General features: G+C 50.6%; 1 long non-coding RNA gene across 3 annotated transcripts in view; it reads right to left on the bottom strand.

Annotated features, from left to right (window-relative positions):
- Positions 1 to 944: 944 nt before the first annotated feature.
- The window catches only part of LOC135311199 (uncharacterized), a 75,782-nt gene continuing 58,847 nt past the window's right edge, over positions 945 to 17,879 (bottom strand). Inside the window, exons 4-5 of one of the 3 annotated variants that reach the window (XR_010371001.1) lie at positions 6,425 to 6,503; positions 945 to 1,051 (exon numbers count right to left, since the gene is read on the bottom strand). This is a non-coding gene — a long non-coding RNA (uncharacterized LOC135311199). Of the gene's footprint in view, positions 1,052 to 4,651; positions 4,735 to 6,257; positions 6,504 to 17,879 lie in introns of those variants that run through there. The other 2 variants (XR_010371000.1, XR_010370998.1) reach the window with 2 other exon arrangements.

Below are 17,879 nucleotides of genomic sequence, written 5' to 3'. Positions count from 1 at the left end.
CTTTTTCAGCCCTTGCCCCCTCTTCTCTCAGCTCGTCGCCCATCCCTTTATCAGTGCCGGCACCGATCCTGCCTCCAGCTCGCCCTGTCCCCACCTGCGAGCGCCCAACAGGAGCTAAATGTCTCCTCAAGGATGCACGGAAGAGACGCGCAGGTAACCCAGCACAGACCCCCTGCAAACATCTTCTTTCCATTTGCTTTCCTCTCCTGACACGAAGGGATGACTTAGGAAAAGCGTACTGCTCGCGTTTCACATGCACCGCTTCTACTTTCACTCTCGCTCTCCTTGGCAGTAATTAATAGCGGTGGCGGGGGGGGCTGGGGCATTCCCCCAAAGCGGCTGCGGTTACATCCGGGCGGTTGTGGCACTCCATTAGCTTTGTAATTTTTAAATCTAAATCTTCTGGAATTGTTAGTTCTGGTCAGGAATCACCCGTACCTGCAAATTTTCTTAATAGCTACGCTTGAACCCAGCCACTGTTTAACAGCTCACCTTTATTTCTCTTCATTTAAGAACCCAAAGCTTCGTTTACTGCTTGGGTTGGAAGCAGGAGCTGTCGCTGCCTCCGAACTTTCTAACAGCCCTGTTACAATTTCAGTACTACCCGCTCCCAATTTAGCTTTCCGGGTCGATTTTCATTCTAGATTCTAAAATTTCCTTATTTTGTTTCTGATCAGGAGTCATTAATGCCTGCAGTTGATTTAATAACGGCTGCATTTAGATTGAGCTATTAATGACTCGCAACTCTATTTATGGCATAAAAAAGGACTGCCTTTATTTTTTTTAATTACAGATTAGGAATAATGACTGCCTGGTTTGTTCAGTAATAGCTGCGATTAAATTGAGTCACGACTCCTCCCTAAATAATATGTGTTTATTTGCACTCCTACAATTTAACCTCCCCTTCACCGGTCAGGGGCACCGACAAGTGCCCGCGCGTACCTCCGCGCCCCCTGCGCCGGCTCCCCAGGGAGCAGCCTCGTACCCTGACCAGAGTCTGCAGCGGCCCGTTGTCGGCCCAGCTCCTCGCCCTCGAGCGGCGGATCCGCTGCTGCCCAGAGGGGACGGAAACGGCGCGGGGTAAATGATAATGTGAAATGATAAACGAATAAAATGATCTCACAAGGGGGAAGAAAACCAGCAAAGCAAAAACCAAACCCCAAACAGAACACCATACCACTAAACCGCCTCACCGCCCCCTCAGCGCCCAAAACAGCATCCCGGGAGGAAAAAAGCAAAGCAGGCCACAAGGGACCTTTCTAGTACAGCTGCTGCCAAAGAGCGCCAAGCTCTGGAAGCCTTACCTCAGGCAACGCCTCCGCTTCTCTAAGCGCCAGAGCACGCCTGCCCGGGGGGCTGAGACAGCCCCAGAGCTGCGACCGCCCGAGGGAACACGGGAGCCCCGGCGCCAGAGGAGCCCGGGGGCAGCGAGAGCTGCCCGAGCCCCGGCTGGGGCTCTTCGACCCCCGGGCCCCGCCCCCGCCCTTCCCACAGCGCCCCGCGAAAGGGGCGGGCCGAGCCCCCCGAGGGGTGAAGGCCCCGGGAGCCGTACGGGAGCCGCCTGGAGCTCCCGGCGCGGGAGGGGGGGGGGGAGAGAAAACACCCAAACCGAGCCCCCCCCGAGCGGAGCAAACACAGGCTCGGGCCGTTGCCGGGGGGCGGGGCCTGTCGCTAAGGGGAGAGAGCCGGCACCGCCCCCCGGGCCGTTGCCAGGGGGCGGGGCCTGTCGCTAAGGGGAGAGAGCCGGCACCGCCCCCCGGGCCGTTGCCGGGGGGCGGGGCCTGTCGCTAAGGGGAGAGAGCCGGCACCGCCCCCCGGGCCGTTGCCAGGGGGTGGGGCCTGTCGCTAAGGGGAGAGAGCCGGCACCGCCCCCCGGGCCGTTGCTAGGGGGCTGGGCCTGTCGCTAAGGGGAGAGAGCCGGCACCGCCCCCCGGTCCGTTGCCGGGGGGCGGGGCCTGTCGCTAAGGGGAGAGAGCCGGCACCGCCCCCCGGGCCGTTGCCAGGGGGCGGGGCCTGTCGCTAAGGGGAGAGAGACGGCACCGCCCCCCGGGCCGTTGCCAGGGGGCGGGGCCTGTCGCTAAGGGGAGAGAGACGGCACCGCCCCCCGGGCCGTTGCCAGGGGGCGGGGCCTGTCGCTAAGGGGAGAGAGCCGGCACCGCCCCCCGGGCCGTTGCCAGGGGGCGGGGCCTGTCGCTAAGGGGAGAGAGCCGGCACCGCCCCCCGGGCCGTTGCCTTGGGGCGGGGCCTGTCGCTAAGGGGAGAGAGCCGGCACCGCCCCCCGGGCCGTTGCCTTGGGGCGGGGCCTGTCGCTAAGGGGAGAGAGCCGGCACCGCCCCCCGGGCCGTTGCCAGGGGGCGGGGCCTGTCGCTAAGGGGAGAGAGCCGGCACCGCCCCCCGGGCCGTTGCCAGGGGGCGGGGCCTGTCGCTAAGGGGAGAGAGCCGGCACCGCCCCCCGGTCCGTTGCCAGGAGGTGGGGCCTGTCGCTAAGGGGAGAGAGCCGGCACCGCCCCCCGGGCCGTTGCCAGGGGGCGGGGCCTGTCGCTAAGGGGAGAGAGCCGGCACCGCCCCCCGGGCCGTTGCCAGGGGGCGGGGCCTGTCGCTAAGGGGAGAGAGCCGGCACCGCCCCCCGGGCCGTTGCCAGGGGGCGGGGCCTGTCGCTAAGGGGAGAGAGCCGGCACCGCCCCCCGGGCCGTTGCCAGGGGGCGGGGCCTGTCGCTAAGGGGAGAGAGCCGGCACCGCCCCCCGGGCCGTTGCCAGGGGGCGGGGCCTGTCGCTAAGGGGAGAGAGACGGCACCGCCCCCCGGGCCGTTGCCAGGGGGCGGGGCCTGTCGCTAAGGGGAGAGAGCCGGCACCGCCCCCCGGGCCGTTGCCAGGGGGCGGGGCCTGTCGCTAAGGGGAGAGAGCCGGCACCGCCCCCCGGGCCGTTGCCAGGGGGCGGGGCCTGTCGCTAAGGGGAGAGAGCCGGCACCGCCCCCCGGGCCGTTGCCAGGGGGCGGGGCCTGTCGCTAAGGGGAGAGAGCCGGCACCGCCCCCCGGGCCGTTGCCAGGGGGTGGGGGCTGTCGCTAAGGGGAGAGAGCCGGCACCGCCCCCCGGGCCGTTGCCAGGGGGCGGGGCCTGTCGCTAAGGTGGGTGGGGCCAGGTGGGTCAGCCATCAGACCGCCTGCCCGCCCATCGCCGGGGGCGGGGCCCGTTGCTAAGAGCGTGTCGAGGAGTATCAGCACCACCCTCACCGGGCTATCGCAAGGGGTCAACACCTGTCGCTAAGGGCTGTGGTACACGGCTCCAGCCCCCACGGTGCCGTCACCAGGTAGCGGGGGGGGGGTGTCACTAAGTGGCGTGGAGAAGTGAGCGCGGCGAAATGTCGCTACAGCCCGTGCACGGCTGCTGGCTGCAGTACCGCGGTTTGGCCGCACGGTGGCGGCAGAGAGCAGGAAAGGGCGCCACTGCGCATGCGCGGCCGTCCGCCTGCAGTACCGCGGTTTGGCCGCACGGTGGCGGCAGATAGCAGAAAAAGGCGCCACTGCGCATGCGCGGCCGCCCGCCTGCAGTACCGCGCCTTGGTCGCACGGTGGCGGTAGAGAGCAGAAAAGGGCGCCACTGCGCATGCGCGGCTGCCCGCCTGCAGTACCGCGCCTTGGTCGCACGGTGGCAGCAGAGAGCAGCAAAGGCGCCACTGCGCATGCGCGGCCGGCCGCCTGCAGTACCGCGGTTTGGCCGCACGGTGGCGGCAGAGAGCAGCAAAGGCGCCACTGCGCATGCGCACTGTCCTCCCGCCTGCCCCACTCGCCCCCACCCCACGCCCGAGGGAGGAGAAGCAGCACAAACCACCTGGGGAAAAAGGTCCCCTTTCCCACCCCCACCCCCCCCCGGAGTAAGCCCCATCAGTTGCTGTAGGCCTGCGGCATCAGGGCTGGGACAGGGAGAGCAGCAAATCCTGGAGGGTTAAAGAAGAAAATCCATCAGGGGAACACAGCTGCCCCTCTGAAGGCAGGCTGCCCGGGGTGAGGGGGGCAGCTGTGCGTCGGGGCACAGGGCAGCCAGGCAGACCAGATGCCAGCGGCTGCCCTGCAAAGGAGTTGTGCGCTGCTGAGCCTTGGGCTTCGTTGGCTTGGCAGCGCCTCGCCTCGCCACTGCTCATCCTGCGTAAGCACGAGGCTTCAGCGAGCACAGAACAGGAGGCCAGGGGAAGCGGGGGGGAGGAATGTCACCGGGGAAAAAAAGTCATGCAGGGGGGCCATCTCAGGGGACAGCGTCTGGGAGGGCACAGACACACGCAGAGGGAGGGCGGGGGAGGAGGCGGACACTGCCGGACAGGGGCACGTCTGGGCAGACACGCCATGGGGAACATGCATGGGGATGACTGACACCAGCGGGGTCCCCCCAGGATAATCCACAATGGGCAACTCACCTGGGCTCACCTGCAGCAGATGATCCGCTCCAGATAACCGACCCACTCCGGAGAATCCATTCCGGATAAGCCCCAGCAATGCCCCTCAAACTGCTGCTGTTTCACCCCAAATTTTCCCCAATTTGGGGTTTTTGGGGCGGTCGTTTGGTGGTGCTGATTTCTGTTTGGATGGCTTGGCTTTTTTTGTTGTTGGGGGTTTTGGGGGTTTTACCTTATGGAAAAGCAAAAAAAGCCAAAGGAACAAAGTTGGGATTGCTTTTCCAAACGGTTCACTTCTGGGTCTCTTTGGCCCTTTCCACAACAAAGAAATCGGTGATTTTTGCTCCTGGTTTTGTGCATGAGAATGGTTAGTGGGGTTCCACCCCCCCCCCCCACCGCTTCCCCCCCCCCCCTTTCCAGCTGCACAAACCCAGCAGGAGTGGGCTTTCCCAGGAGCCCCCAATTGTTTTCTTTCCCCCAAACCTGTTTGGGTGTTTTGCCTGTTTGGGGTTTTTCACCCCCCACTGCAGACCCAGACTCGAGGGCTTTGGGGTGTTTGTCTGCCCTGGCAGCAGCTCCCAGGCGGCCTGCGCAGCCCCAGAGGGGGAAGTCCCCATCTGGGGGAATCGGCCCCAAATCGGGATGGGAGAAGGAGAACGGGAAAGGGGCAGCATTTGAAAGCGCTTTTGTGTCTTCAGTTGATTGGGGGGTGGGGGTGGGGTGTGTGTCCAATTTTTAAATCCTCTCTATAAACATCTCTATCAACATGGTTTCTTTGCATTTTAAAACCTTATATAGCATAGACATTTGCACTTGTGTGTCTGCTTACACATCCTTACAGAGTACATCTATAGTTTATATATACTATCTATTTTACATTTACATACAACACCTGTTTAGACTTAGCTATTAAATTTACACTTACACCTACTTAGGCTATTTACACTTACACAGCATATCTATTTACACATACCTGTTCAGACTTCCATATTAACACGTATATAAACCACCTATTTAGGCTAGCTATCTGCTTACTTACCCTTTGACACTTCAATCTTTTTCGACTTCTCTATTTAGACATCTACTTACAGTTATACCTAGGCTTATTTCACTCTATATAACCTCTATTTAGATTACACATCTGCTTAGACTATGTAACACACACTAAGCGTAGATGCTCGCTCTAGCCAGACTTTCTTCTGCTTTGAATTCCTTCATCTGTCCTTTTTCTTCATTTTAAACTCCTTTATTGTTTAATTTAGATATTTAGACAGTCGAGTTACTTTTGTGTTTTAAAACCCTGTATCTCGATGTAGAATTTCTGTATCCTGAAATACGTTATATAATATAGGAGAGAGAAGTTCTTATTTTATATATATTGACATGTAATATTAATTGATAGATGTATAAAGGGATTTTAAAATAAGAGGGTTTTGTAATAGCCCCCCTGAATTTTCAGGCATTTGGGGGCTGCAACCCCCCTTTTTGGGGGGGAACCCCTACATGACGCCCCCACTCACCTGTTCCTCTGACGCATTATCAGCTCCCCCAGTGACACCGGGGCGCCCCGCATGACATCATCACACCACCACCACCCCCCCCCCCCCCCCAATTTTATTCACCCCCAAGAAGGGCACTAAACAAGGGAATCTACTCCAACCTGCAGCTCATTACTTTAATAGTGCCATTTACAAAGGTACACACACACACACCCCCACACCCCCCAGAAAAGGGGGAGCTCTGCTAAAATCTAAAAGGTGGGGCAGCCCCCCAAACAGCTGCAGCCCCCCCAGCCCCTGTCCACAGGCTAGCGGCCGCCCCACGGCGGAGCGGGAGCGTGCCAGAGGACAGTGTCACATCTCTCTCGGGCTCTGCTCGGCCACGCTCCCGCGCTGGGACGGGCTCCCCGGGGCGACAAACAGCCCCGGTCCCTGGGGGCCCCGACTCTCCCCACCAGGCAGCCCTCGCGGCCGCACCTGCGGGGCACCCGCTGGAGACAGAGCCGGGAGCCCCCAGGCAGAGGGATGGCCCCTTACCTTCACCACGCTTAACGACCGGCAGGCAAACCCGGGCCGGGGGGCATCTCTTGAGCATCACGAGACACTGAGAAGACATCTGAAAAACAGAAATCCCAAACTATATTTCAGCACATGAATAAAATAGCACAGAAGAAAATGGAGGAACTCAGTCAGCACAAGGGATAGGAAGGAAATTGAGCCGCAGCAAGATTCTGGGCAAACGGGTCACGTCAAAACACAACACCTCCTTTAAAAGCTAGAGGGACTGGAACACTTGAAAACGGTATTAAGACTAACCGATACCATTTTGAACAGATTCTTCGCGTAACACTGAACGCTCTGGCTGGTGCTGGAAAACGTCTCATCCCTTCCTTACGGCACCGCTGCGGGGAGATAACCCCGTGAGGCTGCGGGGCAAAGTTGTACCGGAACCGGAACCTCCGCTTACAGATCCGCCGCAGCAGCTACAGCCCTCGCCCTGCCGCCGCACGTCTTGCTGCCTGGCTCCATGAAGCCTGAAGCGAAGCGTCAAACTTGAAAGAGTAACGTAAAAAATTAAGAATAAATCTCAGTAATGCACTTTGTGCTGAGAAGGCGGGCGCGTGTTTACGCACATCCAATATGAGCGTCTAGGCTCTGAAAGCTTTCCATTTTCCTTCTGCGTTCATTTAACTCACACAGCCGTTCACACCCGCCATAAGATTATCTATCTCCAAAATACACAGCAGCAACGTGACTGGGGGGTTTTGGCGTGTTATGGAGTCGGGAGGGACGTCCGCCCAGCTGCCCCGCCCGAGAGATGCTGCTGAACTGCCAGGGAAACGCGCATCGAAAGCGAGACTGAAATAAAATACTTAAGAGCGCTCCCTCAAAATACTGGTGGGAAAAAACCGCCCCCACCCCAACATTCAGTCGCCCCTCGTTAAAGGGGAGAAATAAAACATAGCAGCAAGGAGCTGGACAGAGAGAGATGAGGACAAACAAACAGCACGGGTCTACGTGTCAGAGAACGTGGAATTAGAACACAGAGAGGGGGAGCTGGACAGAGAGGGGCCGAGAGAAAATCTAGACGGGCTACGGCGGGCAGAGGCAGGAATTAAAACCTAGGGACAGGGAGCTGGACAGAGAGAGACGGAGATCACAGGGAACAGCGGCGGGTGCAGGAAGAACAGGAATTCATGAATAGGGAAAGGGAGCTGGACAGAGAAGAACTCAGGCAGGCAAGTAACAGTAGCAGGGTACAGAGCAGAGCAGACGAACTAAAAAGCGCGGCGGGAGCGTTGAGGCAGACAGAGAGAGATTAAGAAAAAAAGTCACGGGCTACGTGGCAAAGCAGGAGGAACTCAGAAACGGGGATGGCAACCAAGGGAGAGTGAGCTGGTGAAGGATAACGGGTATTCAAAGTGAGGGACGGGGAGCTGGGAAAAGCGAGGCAGAGAAAAACAGAATCACAGAGAGAATCACACAAAGCCAAAAAAGAAGAAACTGAACAACAGGAACAGGTGTCACCAAAGCGATGAAATCAACCAACCAGAGACGGTGTTCCATTACGGGAACACGGAGCGTACGAATCAGCGCATCTGTCGATCTGCATTTTAGTCCCTAGGCGATCGTTAATGTCAGCAGAACAACAGACAACGTGCTTCTGTCAGAAAAGGATGACAAAACGCGGTTTCGTGTAGCGGACTGAGAAAACTAGCCAAGACTGCCAAGATTAAGAGCCAAGAAGGTAAAAGGCAATTCTGGCAGGGGGAGATCGCGACCACCGACTCACGGACCACCACCGAGCCTGCGCAGCGATTTACATACGGAACGAGCCAGTTTGTACCGATCAGTAGACAGGACGATAATGAATATGTATGAATACGTAAAATTTTGATCTACAAATTCTACGGGAAAGGTGTGTGAGGTACGCACGCCAGGAGGAGCGATCCCCCGTGCATCTGGCGCCGTGAATAAAGAACGCCTGCTCTTTAATACTAAATTGGTGTTGAATAGATATTTCCGATTTTACCGTGTTTTTCGGTAACAGTTTTGGCACCCCAGATGGGAACCTGCTTTTGAATCTCGACGGATCCGCGGGACCGTGGGACCTGCAGCCAGCCCCAAGGAATTCTTGGGGAGAGCTTCCGATCCCCAGGCCAGAGAATTCTGAGAAAGATCCCTTGGACTGAAGTAAACAAGGCATTCGTTTAAGAAGAAACTTAGGTAGAATAATATGTGGCGTTAGCTTCCCACATAGGATAGATAGTGGGTTTGAGTCCCACAGGCCTGCCCGTAAGGCGCGGCGAAAGCCACGCCGGGTTGGGGCCAAGAGGTACCTCGGTTGGTAAGTCTCTGCTAGGCGAAAGCCTGTGGAGCGGGACCCGAGGGTAGGGGGGTCTTCAACAGGGGGTTGAAGTCTCCAGGGATATCTAGCAGGGGGCTACAGATCCCAGTGAGACCTCTAACGGGGGTTGGAGTCCCTCTGACTACTATTTGTGATAGTGCACTATCACAACTGCTAGTCGACTGGGAGATGGGAGCATTTCTGAGTAAGAAACCTATCCCACAGAGAACACCTTTGGGATGTACTTTGAAGCACTGGAAAGACATCGGGGGTGATGACCCACTAACTCGGAAACCATTAATTGAATATTGCAATCATTGGTGCCCAACGTATCAATTGGAAGGTGGGCACGAATGGCCAGAACAGGAGACATTGCAATATCATACCATCTTGCAATTAATGTTGTTTTGTAAAAAGGGAAGGCAAATGGGAAGAAGTGGCATATGTTGATTTGTTCTTTACACTGTGGAATCATCCAGAGTGGCAGAAACAGCGTGAGATATGTCCACAGGATTCTACGGCAATGTTTCTGAAAAGAGGAAAATGTGGTGAGAACTTGAAGTGTTGCTCTACTTGTGATACTGGATACTTCACTTGATGGAACTGACAAGAAAATAGTATTGAATACAGCCAGAAGGCAGGTGCAGGGAGCACATGCTAACAGGAATTTACAGAGAACAACGAATAAGAATTTTCCATCTACAAATCCCGAGTGGGACCCTAATCAGCCAGGACCCAGGGGAATGTTGACTAGATGTCAGAGACAGATTTTATTTGGAGTAAGACATGCAATGCCAAAAGCCATAAATTTTGACCCATTTATTAAGTGAGACAAGAATTAAAGGAGTCCCCCCCTTCAGCCTTTATGGAAAGGCTGAAGGTGACCACCAGAAAATATACTCATTTGAACCCAGAAAAAAACAGAAAAAGCAATTCAGTTGGTCTCTATATTCATAAGACAATCAGCCCCAGATTGGGGGGGGTGGGGGGGGGGAGTAAAAAAACCTTCAGAAACTAGAAGAACCTGAATCCAGAGATCTGGGTAAAATGCTTGAAGTAGCTTGGCATGAAGGAGACCAGAGGAATCAACCCTAGCTGAACACCTGGTTACACTGAAGCTAGGGAATGAAGAAATAGAATTTTTGGTAGATACGGGAGCCACTTCTTTGGTATTGAATACACGTAAAGAGAAAGTTGATCATAAACCAGTAGGTGTTGTTAGTGCGACAGGGCAAAGAAAAATTAGCCTTTCTTAGAGCCATTAAAGTTTAAATTGGAGAAGCAATGGGCAACTCACCAGTTTCTGTATATGCCTGAATGTCCACTGCCTCTGTTATGATGAGATCTATTAAGTAAATTAGATGCTCAAGTAACTTTTAAAGATGGAGAGATTAAATTACTAATACCAGAACAGAATCAAAAGCCACAGAGGCGAGAGCGTTTATGTTACAGGATTCCTCCAGGGAGGAACAGGTTCCCGAAGAAGTGGAAAACGTAGTAATTCCTTTGGTTTGAGCGAGCGGAGCTCCGGAGCGACCTAAGCGGGCAGAGCCGGTAAAAGTAACCTTAAAGCCTGGAGCCAAGCCGGTAAGACAAAAACAATACCGTATTAAGCGAGAGGCTCGAAAAGGATTAGAGAAGTTAATTATAAATTTTTTTCAGAATATGAGCTCTTAATAGAATGTGAATCAGAATATAGTACTCCTGTGCCGCCAGTAAAGAAATCTAGAGGCAAAGAGTATTAGCTGGTTCACGATTTAAGGGCTATATCTCAGGTGGTCCAAGATCTACATCCGGTAGTAGCTAATCCATACACTTTACTGACCTCTTTTAAAGGAGGAGCATAAATGGTTTACTGTACTAGATTTGAAGGATGCCTTCTTTTGCATACCTCCAGGCATAAAAAGTCAAAGCCTATTTGCTTTGGAATGGGAAAGCCCCACCACAGAATGAAAGACACAGCTAACATGGACCGTACTTCCACAAGGATTTAAAATTAGTCCTACGATATTTGGGACTCAGCTGGCAAGAAAAAAAATTAGAAATATAGAAATGTCTAGAAAAAACAGAACCCAGGGAGAGGCATATTGTTACAGAATGCAGACGACATTCTGATAGTGGCAGAAAGTAAAGAATAATGTTTTGAAATTTTTAAATTTTCTGGGCCAAGGAAGATGCGGAGTTTCCAGAAACAAAACCCAAATAGGAGAAGCAACAGCCATTTATTTAGGATTCGAAATATCTCAAAGACAAAGACAATTAGAAAGTGAAAAGAAAGAAACTATTTGTCAAATTCCCGAACCTTGCGGCCCGAAGGAACTGAGAGCTTTTCTGAAAATAGTGAAATAGCGTCAGCTCTGGATTCTGAACTACAGACTGTATGTAAAACCATTATATGAGGCACTGAAAGAATCAAAGGATAAATATTTAACCTGGACGCCCGGATGCCAAACGGCATTCAAAGAACTGAAAAGAGCCTCAGTGATGGCCCCTGCATTAGGCCTACCCGATTTCGCTAAACCTTTTGAGCTGTTTGTCCACGAAAGACAACATTTAGCCCTTGGAGTGCTGACACAGCGACTGGGAACCTGGAAGAGACCCGTGGGCTACTTCTCCAAACAACTCGACCACGTGAGTAAAAGATGGCCTGGATGTTTACGGGCAGTGGCAACAGCAGCGCTGCCGATCCAGGAAGCCCCAAAGTTAACAATGGGACAAAAGATGACAGTATGTGTCCCGCACATAGCGGTGACTGTTTTAGAACAAAAGGGGGGTCGTTGGCTATCCCTTAGCAGAATGTTGAAATATCAAGTTGTTCTGTTAGAACAAGACCATGTGGAATCGAAGACTACTGCTATACTGAATCCTGCTATGTTTTTAACAACAGAAAACCTTACGGACAATTTCGAACACGATCGCTTGCTAACTATTGAACAAGTCTATTCCAGCAGACCAGGCCTGAGACACAAACCTCTGGGAAAATCCTGATCTGGAGTTGTTTACAGATGGAAGCAGCTCTGGGCGAGAAGAGAATGGCCGGATATGCTGTCGTTATCACCGCCGAGGGAATGGAGTCAGGGGCGCTGCCTGCGAACACCTCAGCACAGAAAGCAGTATTGGTAGCGTTGAAGCGAGCTCTGCGAATGGCAGAAGGACGAAGGATAAATATCTAGACTGATTCCAAACATGCATTTGGTGTGATCCACGATCATGGAGCTACTGGGAAGGAAAAAGGACTGCCATCAGCCCAAGAATCATTGATACAGCATAAAGAAGACATTCTCCAACTTCCGGAAGACGTGCAGAAACCAAAAGAAGTGGCGGTAAAGCGTTGCAAAGCTCATCGATTCGGCCAGACGGCTGTAAACATAAGCAAACGATTGACAGATAAAGCTGCAAAGAGGACTGCAGAGCAAGGTATCCTTGCACTAGTACCAGTAAAACAGATCGGAATTCCAAAGTTGAAACCGAGATTATTATAATAAATTGGATGAGCAATTAGCAGAACAATTGGAAGCATCACAAAACACAGAGATGGTAGGTAACACCAGAAAAACAAGTAATAATAATAACAACCCCACAAGTTATGACAGAACTTGCAAAAGAAAAGCATGAGCAAACACATTAGGGTGTAGATGCTACGGTTTTGAGTTTAAAAGCATCTGTAGCGTGTGTAGGCATGACAAGAACAGTTAAACCCATGGTAGCTAAGTGTCCAATCTGTCCTAGAAATAATCCCCTGAACCAAAGGAAACCACCTTTAGGAGTAACAAAACAAAAAATTCTCCCGGAAATTATTAGCAAATTAAGTTTTCTGAGTTACCCAGACAAAATAGATATAGCAGTATTTGTTAGTGATGATGGACAAGTTTTCTAGTTGGCCAGAAGCTTTCTCGTGCTGCACCAACAAAGCTAGAGTAGTAGTTAAGATGTTGCTGAAAGAAATAATACCAAGATTTAGAGTGCCAACAGGAATGTCCTCTGGGAGAGGACCACATTTTTTTGCAGAGGTAGTTCAACAAATTAATAAAATTTTGGGTATAAAATGGAACCTGCATATGCCCTAGAGACCACAATCAAGTGAAAATTTTGAGAAGATGAACCAAACACTGAACTGACATAGTGGAATATTATTGATCTAAGATGGAAGTATTGAGAAAATGATTATTTCAAAACTTCCAAAGGGGGGAAATGTAACCAAAGCGATGAAATCAACCAACCAGAGACGGTGTTCCATTACGGGAACACGGAGCGTACGAATCAGCGCATCTGTCGATCTGCATTTTAGTCCCTAGGCGATCGTTAATGTCAGCAGAACAACAGACAACGTGCTTCTGTCAGAAAAGGATGACAAAACGCGGTTTCGTGTAGCGCACTGAGAAAACTAGCCAAGACTGCCAAGATTAAGAGCCAAGAAGGTAAAAGGCAATTCTGGCAGGGGGAGATCGCGACCACCGACTCACGGACCACCACCGAGCCTGCGCAGCGATTTACATACGGAACAAGCAAGTTTGTACCAATCAGTAGACAGGACGATAATGAATATGTATGAATACGTAAAATTTTGATCTACAAATTCTACGGGAAAGGTGTGTGAGGTACGCACGCCAGGAGGAGCGATCCCCCGTGCATCTGGCGCCGTGAATAAAGAACGCCTGCTCTTTAATACTAGATTGGTGTTGAATAGATATTTCCGATTTTACCGCGTTTTTCGGTAACAGTTTTGGCACCCCAGATGGGAACCTGCTTTTGAATCTCGACGGATCCGCAGGACCGTGGGACCTGCAGCCAGCCCCAAGGAATTCTTGGGGAGAGCTTCCGATCCCCAGGCCAGAGAATTCTGAGAAAGATCCCCTGGACTGAAGTAAACAAGGCATTCGTTTACGAAGAAACTCAGGTAGAATAATATGTGGCGTTAGCTTCCCACATAGGATAGATAGTGGGTTTGAGTCCCACAGGCCTGCCCGTAAGGCGCGGCGAAAGCCACGCCGGGTTGGGGCCAAGAGGTACCTCGGTTGGTAAGTCTCTGCTAGGCGAAAGCCTGTGGAGCGGGACCCGAGGGTAGGGGGGTCTTCAACAGGGGGTTGAAGTCTCCAGGGATATCTAGCAGGGGGCTACAGATCCCAGTGAGACCTCTAACGGGGGTTGGAGTCCCTCTGACTACTATTTGTGATAGTGCACTATCACAACTGCTAGTCGACTGGGAGATGGGAGCATTTCTGAGTAAGAAACCTATCCCACAGAGAACACCTTTGGGATGTACTTTGAAGCACTGGAAAGACATCGGGGGTGATGACCCACTAACTCGGAAACCATTAATTGAATATTGCAATCATTGGTGCCCAACGTATCAATTGGAAGGTGGGCACGAATGGCCAGAACAGGAGACATTGCAATATCATACCATCTTGCAATTAATGTTGTTTTGTAAAAAGGGAAGGCAAATGGGAAGAAGTGGCATATGTTGATTTGTTCTTTACACTGTGGAATCATCCAGAGTGGCAGAAACAGCGTGAGATATGTCCACAGGATTCTACGGCAATGTTTCTGAAAAGAGGAAAATGTGGTGAGAACTTGAAGTGTTGCTCTACTTGTGATACTGGATACTTCACTTGATGGAACTGACAAGAAAATAGTATTGAATACAGCCAGAAGGCAGGTGCAGGGAGCACATGCTAACAGGAATTTACAGAGAACAACGAATAAGAATTTTCCATCTACAAATCCCGAGTGGGACCCTAATCAGCCAGGACCCAGGGGAATGTTGACTAGATGTCAGAGACAGATTTTATTTGGAGTAAGACATGCAATGCCAAAAGCCATAAATTTTGACCCATTTATTAAGTGAGACAAGAATTAAAGGAGTCCCCCCCTTCAGCCTTTATGGAAAGGCTGAAGGTGACCACCAGAAAATATACTCATTTGAACCCAGAAAAAAACAGAAAAAGCAATTCAGTTGGTCTCTATATTCATAAGACAATCAGCCCCAGATTGGGGGGGGTGGGGGGGGGGAGTAAAAAAACCTTCAGAAACTAGAAGAACCTGAATCCAGAGATCTGGGTAAAATGCTTGAAGTAGCTTGGCATGAAGGAGACCAGAGGAATCAACCCTAGCTGAACACCTGGTTACACTGAAGCTAGGGAATGAAGAAATAGAATTTTTGGTAGATACGGGAGCCACTTCTTTGGTATTGAATACACGTAAAGAGAAAGTTGATCATAAACCAGTAGGTGTTGTTAGTGCGACAGGGCAAAGAAAAATTAGCCTTTCTTAGAGCCATTAAAGTTTAAATTGGAGAAGCAATGGGCAACTCACCAGTTTCTGTATATGCCTGAATGTCCACTGCCTCTGTTATGATGAGATCTATTAAGTAAATTAGATGCTCAAGTAACTTTTAAAGATGGAGAGATTAAATTACTAATACCAGAACAGAATCAAAAGCCACAGAGGCGAGAGCGTTTATGTTACAGGATTCCTCCAGGGAGGAACAGGTTCCCGAAGAAGTGGAAAACGTAGTAATTCCTTTGGTTTGAGCGAGCGGAGCTCCGGAGCGATCTAAGTGGGCAGAGCCGGTAAAAGTAACCTTAAAGCCTGGAGCCAAGCCGGTAAGACAAAAACAATACCGTATTAAGCGAGAGGCTCGAAAAGGATTAGAGAAGTTAATTATAAATTTTTTTCAGAATATGAGCTCTTAGTAGAATGTGAATCAGAATATAGTACTCCTGTGCCGCCAGTAAAGAAATCTAGAGGCAAAGAGTATTAGCTGGTTCACGATTTAAGGGCTATATCTCAGGTGGTCCAAGATCTACATCCGGTAGTAGCTAATCCATACACTTTACTGACCTCTTTTAAAGGAGGAGCATAAATGGTTTACTGTACTAGATTTGAAGGATGCCTTCTTTTGCATACCTCCAGGCATAAAAAGTCAAAGCCTATTTGCTTTGGAATGGGAAAGCCCCACCACAGAATGAAAGACACAGCTAACATGGACCGTACTTCCACAAGGATTTAAAATTAGTCCTACGATATTTGGGACTCAGCTGGCAAGAAAAAAATTAGAAATATAGAAATGTCTAGAAAAAACAGAACCCAGGGAGAGGCATATTGTTACAGAATGCAGACGACATTCTGATAGTGGCAGAAAGTAAAGAATAATGTTTTGAAATTTTTAAATTTTCTGGGCCAAGGAAGATGCGGAGTTTCCAGAAACAAAACCCAAATAGGAGAAGAAGCAGCCATTTATTTAGGATTTGAAATATCTCAAAGACAAAGACAATTAGAAAGTGAAAAGAAAGAAACTATTTGTCAAATTCCCGAACCTAGCGGCCCGAAGGAACTGAGAGCTTTTCTGAAAATAGTGAAATAGCGTCAGCTCTGGATTCTGAACTACAGACTGTATGTAAAACCATTATACGAGGCACTGAAAGAATCAAAGGATAAATATTTAACCTGGACGCCCGGATGCCAAACGGCATTCAAAGAACTGAAAAGAGCCTCAGTGATGGCCCCTGCATTAGGCCTACCCGATTTCGCTAAACCTTTTGAGTTGTTTGTCCACGAAAGACAACATTTAGCCCTTGGAGTGCTGACACAGCGACTGGGAACCTGGAAGAGACCCGTGGGCTACTTCTCCAAACAACTCGACCACGTGAGTAAAAGATGGCCTGGATGTTTACGGGCAGTGGCAACAGCAGCGCTGCCGATCCAGGAAGCCCCAAAGTTAACAATGGGACAAAAGATGACAGTATGTGTCCCGCACATAGCGGTGACTGTTTTAGAACAAAAGGGGGGTCGTTGGCTATCCCTTAGCAGAATGTTGAAATATCAAGTTGTTCTGTTAGAACAAGACCATGTGGAATCGAAGACTACTGCTATACTGAATCCTGCTATGTTTTTAACAACAGAAAACCTTACGGACAATTTCGAACACGATCGCTTGCTAACTATTGAACAAGTCTATTCCAGCAGACCAGGCCTGAGACACAAACCTCTGGGAAAATCCTGATCTGGAGTTGTTTACAGATGGAAGCAGCTCTGGGCGAGAAGAGAATGGCCGGATATGCTGTCGTTATCACCGCCGAGGGAATGGAGTCAGGGGCGCTGCCTGCGAACACCTCAGCACAGAAAGCAGTATTGGTAGCGTTGAAGCGAGCTCTGCGAATGGCAGAAGGACGAAGGATAAATATCTAGACTGATTCCAAACATGCATTTGGTGTGATCCACGATCATGGAGCTACTGGGAAGGAAAAAGGACTGCCATCAGCCCAAGAATCATTGATACAGCATAAAGAAGACATTCTCCAACTTCCGGAAGACGTGCAGAAACCAAAAGAAGTGGCGGTAAAGCGTTGCAAAGCTCATCGATTCGGCCAGACGGCTGTAAACATAAGCAAACGATTGACAGATAAAGCTGCAAAGAGGACTGCAGAGCAAGGTATCCTTGCACTAGTACCAGTAAAACAGATCGGAATTCCAAAGTTGAAACCGAGATTATTATAATAAATTGGATGAGCAATTAGCAGAACAATTGGAAGCATCACAAAACACAGAGATGGTAGGTAACACCAGAAAAACAAGTAATAATAATAACAACCCCACAAGTTATGACAGAACTTGCAAAAGAAAAGCATGAGCAAACACATTAGGGTGTAGATGCTACGGTTTTGAGTTTAAAAGCATCTGTAGCGTGTGTAGGCATGACAAGAATAATTAAACCCATGGTAGCTAAGTGTCCAATCTGTCCTAGAAATAATCCCCTGAACCAAAGGAAACCACCTTTAGGAGTAACAAAACAAAAAATTCTCCCGGAAATTATTAGCAAATTAAGTTCTCTGAGTTACCCAGACAAAATAGATATAGCAGTATTTGTTAGTGATGATGGACAAGTTTTCTAGTTGGCCAGAAGCTTTCTCGTGCTGCACCAACAAAGCTAGAGTAGTAGTTAAAATGTTGCTGAAAGAAATAATACCAAGATTTAGAGTGCCAACAGGAATGTCCTCTGGGAGAGGACCACATTTTTTTGCAGAGGTAGTTCAACAAATTAATAAAATTTTGGGTATAAAATGGAACCTGCATATGCCCTAGAGACCACAATCAAGTGAAAACTTTGAGAAGATGAACCAAACACTGAACTGACATAGTGGA

The sequence above is a fragment of the Phalacrocorax carbo genome, unplaced genomic scaffold (assembly GCF_963921805.1).
Source record: "Phalacrocorax carbo unplaced genomic scaffold, bPhaCar2.1 SCAFFOLD_122, whole genome shotgun sequence".
In the NCBI taxonomy this organism is placed as follows: Eukaryota; Metazoa; Chordata; class Aves; order Suliformes; family Phalacrocoracidae; genus Phalacrocorax; species Phalacrocorax carbo.
Note: the sequence above shows the minus strand (reverse complement) of the source record. Positions and strands in the feature narration are given on the sequence as shown.